This window comes from Sander lucioperca, chromosome 12 (genome assembly GCF_008315115.2).
Source record: "Sander lucioperca isolate FBNREF2018 chromosome 12, SLUC_FBN_1.2, whole genome shotgun sequence".
Lineage (NCBI taxonomy): Eukaryota > Metazoa > Chordata > Actinopteri > Perciformes > Percidae > Sander > Sander lucioperca.
Window position 1 is genome coordinate 4,666,080 of NC_050184.1, and position 7,454 is coordinate 4,673,533.

The 7,454-nt window shown below is 47.5% G+C and overlaps 1 protein-coding gene across 1 annotated transcript in view; it reads left to right on the forward strand.

Annotated features, from left to right (window-relative positions):
- The window catches only part of LOC116059532 (tubulin alpha chain-like), a 370,798-nt gene that overhangs the window by 199,277 nt on the left and 164,067 nt on the right, over nucleotides 1-7,454 (forward strand). The gene's annotated exons all lie outside the window — the stretch shown is intronic.

Sequence of the window (7,454 nt, forward strand, 5' to 3'; positions counted from 1 at the left end):
GACCGCCTTTGGTTTGTTTCTGCTTTTTGTGTTTAATAAATCCTCGTGCTCATTACTCCTCGCCTGCTCTCTGCATTTGGGTCCACCAGTCTCTCTCTGCTCGTGACAGAATGATCCGACCAAATATGGACCCAGCAGAATTCAAGCCAGTTTTCCATCCACTGGATTCGGATGGAGAACTTTTGACGGAGTTTCTCCGCTCCCTGCACGAGGAGGACCCTGCCTTCGCCAGGCACCTTATGGAGGTGCGTTGGCAGGCCACAGCCCAGGAGTTTCGCTTCCCCGTCTCCATGCCTGTGTTTTGTCCTGATCCCGGGCGGACTAGCAGCTCCTCGGATGCAGCCCGGCCAGCGTGCGCCCCCGCCCGCCAACAGTCCTATGAAGGAACCCGCCTGGCTGTGTTTTCTGGGACTCGTGGAGGCCGAAGACGGGGGAGGGGAAGACATGGCTCCCAGCGCCATGCCCTGCATCAACCTCTTGTCGAGCCTGAGCTGACCTGTGTACCTGAGCCTGAGCTGACCTGTGTACCTGAGCCTGAGCTAACCTGTGTTCCTGAGCCTGAGCTGACCTGTGTACCTGAGCCTGAGCTGACCTGTGTACCTGAGCCTGAGCTAACCTGTGTACCTGAGCCTGAGCTAACCTGTGTACCTGAGCCTGAGCTGACCTGTGTACCTGAGCCTGAGCAAACCGGTGTTTCTGAGCCTGAGCTGACCTGTGTTTCTGAGCTTAAGCTGACCTGTGTATCTGAGCCTGAGCTGACCGGTGTTCCCGAGCTGACGTACAACCCTTCTGTTCCCGAGCTGACGTGCAACCCTTCTGTTCCCGAGCTGGCGTGCAACCCTTCTTTTCCCGGGCTGGCGTGCAGCTCTCCTGACCCTGGGCTGGCGTGCAGCTCTCCTGACCCTGGGCTGACGTGCAGCTCTCCTGACCCTGGGCTGACGTGCAGCTCTCCTGACTCTGGGCTGACGTGCAGCTCTCCTGACCCTGGGCTGACGTGCAGCTCTCCTGACCCTGGGCTGGCGTGCAGCTCTCCTGACCCTGGGCTGACGTGCAGCTCTCCTGACCCTGGGCTGACGTGCAGCTCTCCTGACCCTGGGCTGACGTGCAGCTCTCCTGACCCTGGGCTGACGTGCAGCTCTCCTGACTCTGGGCTAGCTAGCAACTCCCCTCATTCCCTGCTAGCTAGCATCTCTCCCGACTCTGGGCTAGCTAGCAACTTTCCTGATTCCTGGCTAGCTAGCAACTTCCCTGAACCCCGGCTAGCTAACAACTTCCCTGAGCCCCAGCTAGCTAGCAACCTTCCTGAGCCACAGCTAGCTAGCAACTCCCCTCATTCCCTGCTAGCTAGCATCTCTCCTGACTCTGGGCTAGCTAGCAACTTTCCTGATTCCTGGCTAGCTAGCAACTTCCCTGATCCCCGGCTAGCTAGTAGCCTTCCTGAGCCCCAGCTAGCTAGCAGCCTTCCTGAGCCCCGGCTGGCTAGCAGCCTCTCTGAACCCCGGCTAGCTAGTAGCCTTCCTGAGCCCAGGCTAGTTAGCAACCCCCCTGAGTCCAGGCTAGCTAGCACTCTCCCAGATCCCAGACTAGCTAGCAGCCCCCCTGAATTTAGGATGGCTAGCAGCCTTCCTAGTGTCCCCAAGCTTCCTAGCGTTCCCGAGAGTTTCCTAGAGTTTCCTAGTGTCCCCGAGTTTCCTAGTGTCCCCGAGTTTCCTAGTGTCCCCGAGTTTCCTAGAGTTCCCGAGTTTCCTAGTGTCCCTAGGCGGTCCGTTATCCTTGATCCCTGGCTGACTAGCAGCTTTCCAGAATCCCGGCTGGCTAGCAGCCGCCCCAAGCTTCGGCTGGCTAGCAGCTTCTCCGAACCCCGGCTGGCTAGCAGCCTCTTAGATCCCCAGCTGGTTAGCAGCATCCCTGATCCCCGGCTGGCTAGCAGCTTCCCTGAACCCCGACTGGCTAGCAGCCTTTTTGATCCCCAGCTGGTTAGCAGCACCCCTGATTCCCGGCTGGCTAGCAGCTTCCCTGAGTCCCGGCTGGCTAGCAGCCTCATAGATCCCCTGCTGGTTAGCAGCCTTCCAGAATCTCCGCTGACGTTCAGCCTCCCAGAATCTCCGCTGACGTGCAGCCTCCCAGAATCTCCGCTGACGTGCAGCCTCCCAGAATCTCCGCTGACGTGCAGCCTCCCAGAATCTCCGCTGACGTGCAGCCTCCCAGAATCTCCGCTGACGTGCAGCCTCCCAGAATCTCCGCTGACGTGCAGCCTTTCAGAATCTCCGCTGACGTGCAGCCTCTCAGAATCTCCGCTGACGTGCAGCCTCTCAGAATCTCCGCTGACGTGCAGCCTTCTAGAACCTCCGCTGACGTGCAGCCGCCCAGAACCGCCGCTGACGTGCAGTCATCCAGAGTCTACGTCGTCGACAGACCTCCCAGAGTCTACGTCGTCGACAGACCTCCCAGAGTCTACGTCGTCGACAGCTCTCCCAGAGTCTACGTCTACGGGCAAGCCAGAGGCCTTGCCGGTCTCCGGCGCCCCAGAGACTGCCCCTGAGACTTTGCCGGTCCCCGGCACCCCTGTGACCTTCCCTGAGACCGCCCTTGAGACCACCCCTAGGACTTTGCCTTCGTTCTGCCCCCCTGAGACTTTGCCCGTGGTGGTCAGGCCCACTCCTGCCGCTCGTGTCCTGTCGGCGGTCAGACCCACTCCTGCCCCTCGTGTCCTGTCGGCGGTCAGGCCCACTCCTGCCCCTCGTGCCCTGTCGGCGGTCAGGCCCACTCCTGCCCCTCGTGCCCTGTTGGCACCCCAGTCAACCTCTGCCCCGGTTGCCTGGCCACCAGACTCCAGTCCAGCTGACTCGCCGCCAGACTCCAGTCCAGCTGACCCGCCGCCAGACTCCAGTCCAGCTGACCCGCCGCCAGACTCCAGTCCAGCTGACCCGCCGCCAGACTCCAGTCCAGCTGACCCGCCGCCTGACTCCGGCCCAGCTGCCCCTTCACCTGCGCAGCCTCCCAAGGGGCTCCGCCTCGGCCGACCTGCAAGGCCCCCGGAGGGGCGCTGCCCTCGACGTCCTGCCTGGCCGCCTGAGTGCCCTCGACATCCAGTACGGCCACCTGAAAGATTCTGCCTTCGTCGCCGGTGGCCAGAGGGATTCTGCCTTCGTCGCCGGTGGCCAGAAGGTTTCTGCCTCCGCCGCAGGCCGCCAGAGGGATTCTGCCTTCGTCGCCGATGGCCAGAGGGATTCTGCCTTCGTCGCAGGCCGCCTGAAGGTTTCTGCCTTCGTAGTGACTCTCTGTCCCCTGTTGCCGAGGCCTCTCTGCCCCCTGTTGCCGAGGCCTCTCTGTTTCCTGTGCCCCAGTGACTCTCTGTTTCCTGTGCCCCAGTGACTCTCTGTCCCCTGTTGCCGAGGCCTCTCTGTCCCTGTCCCGGGGCCATCCTGTTCCCTGTCCCGAGTGGCCCCTTCTGTTCCCTGTCCCGAGTGGCCTCTCCATTCCCTAGCCCCGCTTGACTGGTTTGTTAACCTGTTTGGCCCTCCTCCGGTCCCCCTCCGCCCTCCCTGGGTTGTCTTTTTGTTCTGTTTTTGGGACATCTGGGATCTGTCCCTTGGGGGGGGTACTGTCAGGGTTTTGGTATTTGGTTTCCTGTTTTATTTTTTAGTCTGTCTTGTCTGTCTTGTCTTGTCTAATTTACTTCCTGTTTTCTGTTTTCCCGCCTGTTTGATTGTTCTGCCCCGCCCTGATGTGTTCCACCTGTTTGTATCCGTTGTTAGTGTTCATTACCTGGTGTATTTAGTTCCTGTGCTGTTCTTTGTCTGGTGTCGGATCATTGTTTGATGTTGCGTGTTTTGTGTCTGGTTTTGTTTCTGTCAGCACGTCATAGCCTGTTCAGTTTTATCTGCCTGCTCCATTTTTGGACCGCCTTTGGTTTGTTTCTGCTTTTTGTGTTTAATAAATCCTCGTGCTCATTACTCCTCGCCTGCTCTCTGCATTTGGGTCCACCAGTCTCTCTCTGCACGTGACATAAAGTGACTAAAACTCATCCTTACAGTGGGTAAAATACAGCGGTGGAATGTAACTCAGTACAAGTACTCAAGTACTGTACTTAAGTACAAATGTATGTACAAAGGTACTTGTACTTGACTTGAATCTTTTCTTTTCATGCCACTTTCTACTCTACTACATTTCAGAGAGAAATATTGTACTTTTTACTCCTCTACATTCATCTGACAGCTTTAGTAGTTACTTACACATCACACAATTGCACACAAAACACATGTAGGTTATAAAATCTGATGTTTTATTCAGTCAGCTGAAATGATTAGACCATTAAACACACTGTTTGGATCCTTTTCAGGCTCTAAAATGGGAGGATTTTTCTGCATTGATTACTTTTAGTACATTCCCCTGATGATACTTACATACTTTTACTTAAGTAACATTTTCAATGCAGGACTTGTACTTGTAAGGTTTTTTGTAAAGTGAAGAAGACAAACAACTCTATTCAAGTTGCTTAGATTCAATCAGTAATTTTCAGATGAATTTGCTGAATTTAATTTGGGTTAATTCCAGGTTATCAATTGAGCAGTGGTGTAGTCTATGTGATACGCAGGTATACGCAGTATACCCACTAAGCTCCAGGATTTCTATATACCCACTTAAAAATGCTCAATGATGCAACAACATACTTTCCATTATATTTTTTGATATATTTTGAATTGTCACCTGTGTTTTTCTTCTTCACATAGGCTAAATAAAGGTATTTCCCTCTTAAATTGGTGAATAAAAGTTATCTGAATGCAGGAAATTAAGTCTTTGACGCGCAAAATAACCCTGGGGGAGGACAGCCAGACCCCCCACTATAGACTAATATTTGCACTTCTTATAGTTTGGACTGAATAGTTTTTTGGATTCCTTCCCACAAAAGAAATGTGTTGAATACTGTGATAACTTATAGGAGGATGTGATACAGATATCACAACAGAAATCAATATGAATATACCATAGGGACATTAGGTAACACTATTACACAGCGCATGTTGTTCAGGGTTGTTTGAATCAGGTAGCAATAAAATAATTATCGCTTCCTACTCAAATTAAAATGTAGGAAGAAAAGAAGATTATGAGGAACAACTGGGCATTTCAGAGGAACAAAGAAATGAATTAGTGTTTTTGTATATACTGGGAACAGTGTATAGTACTATGAAACAAAACTGAAGTTTGGGGGGATAAAACAACACTGATATTGTGCAGAACCTATAAAGTAATAGTCAGTGGTGGAATGTAACTAAGTACATTTACTTAAGTACTGTACTTAAGTATAAATGTTGAGTTTACTTGAGTCTTTTCTTTTCGTGCCACTTTCTACTTTTACTTCTACTCCGCTACATTTCAGAGAGAAATATTGTACTTTTTACTCCACTATATTCATCTGACAGCTTTAGTTACTTTACACATTAAGATCTTTGCCCATAAAACACATGTAGTTTATGAAATCTGATGTTTTATTATAAATTAAACTAGCCAACAATATAACGCCCTACAAGTCCAGCTGAAATGATTAGACCATTAAACACACAACTGTTTGGATCCTTTCCAGTTTCTAAAATGGGAGGATTTTTCTGCATTAAGTACTTTTAGTAAATTTTCCTAATGACACTTACATACTTTTACTTAAGTAACATTTTCAATGCAGGACTTTTACTTGTAAAAGAGTATTTTTACAGTGTGGTATTAGTACTTTTATTGAAGTAAAAGATCTGAATACTTCTTCCACCACTGGTAATAGGCCATGTATTTTAGAGTTACTGTGACGGTACAGATGAGGGAACAACTTTGGGAAGATCTCTCAAAACTCAGATGGAGGGGGTTATGGAAGAACATATAAAATAAAGGATTTACGTTCCCCAAATGACAACAGGGCTGTTTGTATTGCTCAATTACAACACAGTCATTATGCATCGGTGAGTACAACTGTCGTCATATTGTAACTGTGAAACACATAATTACTTTATAGGTTCTGCACAATATCAGTGTTGTTAACACCATTTCCCCCAAAAGTGTTTTGTTTCCCAGTTCTCCGTAGACACCCAGTATTTACAAAAAGACTTATTTAATACACATCATTTATTTCTTCATTTTCTTTACAAATTTGAATGACAATGCACCCAAACGTTGTTGACATATTTCAGTCTGGACCAAAGTGGTGGAGCAAGAGACTGACCAACTGATAGTGTGGCTATTTTTTTTTTTTACATATCACAGTAAGAAAAGCACAGGTGTAAATAATACATTTAATGATGGCTGAATACCATTTAGCTGTTTTAGTCTCAGGGTTCTTGTATTGTGCACAATGTATATTTTGTATATAATAATATAATTTTACAGTCTATGATTATGCATGCTGGCTTACTGGGACACTTGACACTTTTCCTGTTTTTTTACGAAGTCAAAATGTCTGCTGTTAAAAAGGCCTTAACATCCAGGTCAGGTCAGAGTTAGAGGAGGAAAAGTGTCCTGCGTTTGGTTTGTGGTGGTATTTATTTCAAACCCTGACAATAATGTAGAACTGAAATGAGCCAGTGTTTGTCTCCACCCAGTGGCTGCTCCTGCTCTGTTCAGCCACTCCATTAGTATGAAAGCATTTCTTTTCTCTGCAGGGCCTTAGAACCAAACCCACTCCTGTCTGCTGCTGGAGGGTTGGATATAAATACTGCAGCAGGAGGGAGCTGGACACCCTAACATGTCTGCTAAGGGTTTTTATTCTTTCTCTGGGTTTTTTTTTTTTTTTTTGCATGAATATCTTCTATATCATCTCTCTCTTTTCTGACCATAAAGAGGGAACAAAATAGATTAAATTGCTTTGTCAAATACATCTTTTAATTTGATCAAATATATATCTAGATTATGCAGTAAAGCAAATTTAGATGTAGGCTATATTGTATTACATTATATTACATGCTACAAGTAAAAAATAATAATATTATAATAAAAAAGATTAATAACACATGGTGGGTATATGAATTAATGATTCCAGTATCTTATGGCTCAATATTCAAAATTTTGAAAACATTTTCTTTCAACATTTATAATAAATAATTATTATAAATAATTTAGAAAGTGACACATCCAAATAAATTAAACATTTTATGGACTTTGATTTTTTTTTCTTAAATATCTGAATCTGAATATCTGGGTTATGTGTTGAGAGGAACTTGGAATCGTGACCTAGTTAAATCTAAAAGAGGGCCATAAATGACTTTTTATTATCGATTGCTTATCTCTCAATATAGGGTTTATTTTGAAACCTGTAGCCGGAAACAACCGCTGCTCTATGTTCTGAGACCTTTGTTTTTAAAAGGAAATAACAACGAACAGAAAACGTATACTTTCCCAGATGACATACCTCAACTAAAATAAACATTCTTTAAAGGCATAATGTAGTTTTATTTTGAAAAAATAAAATAAAA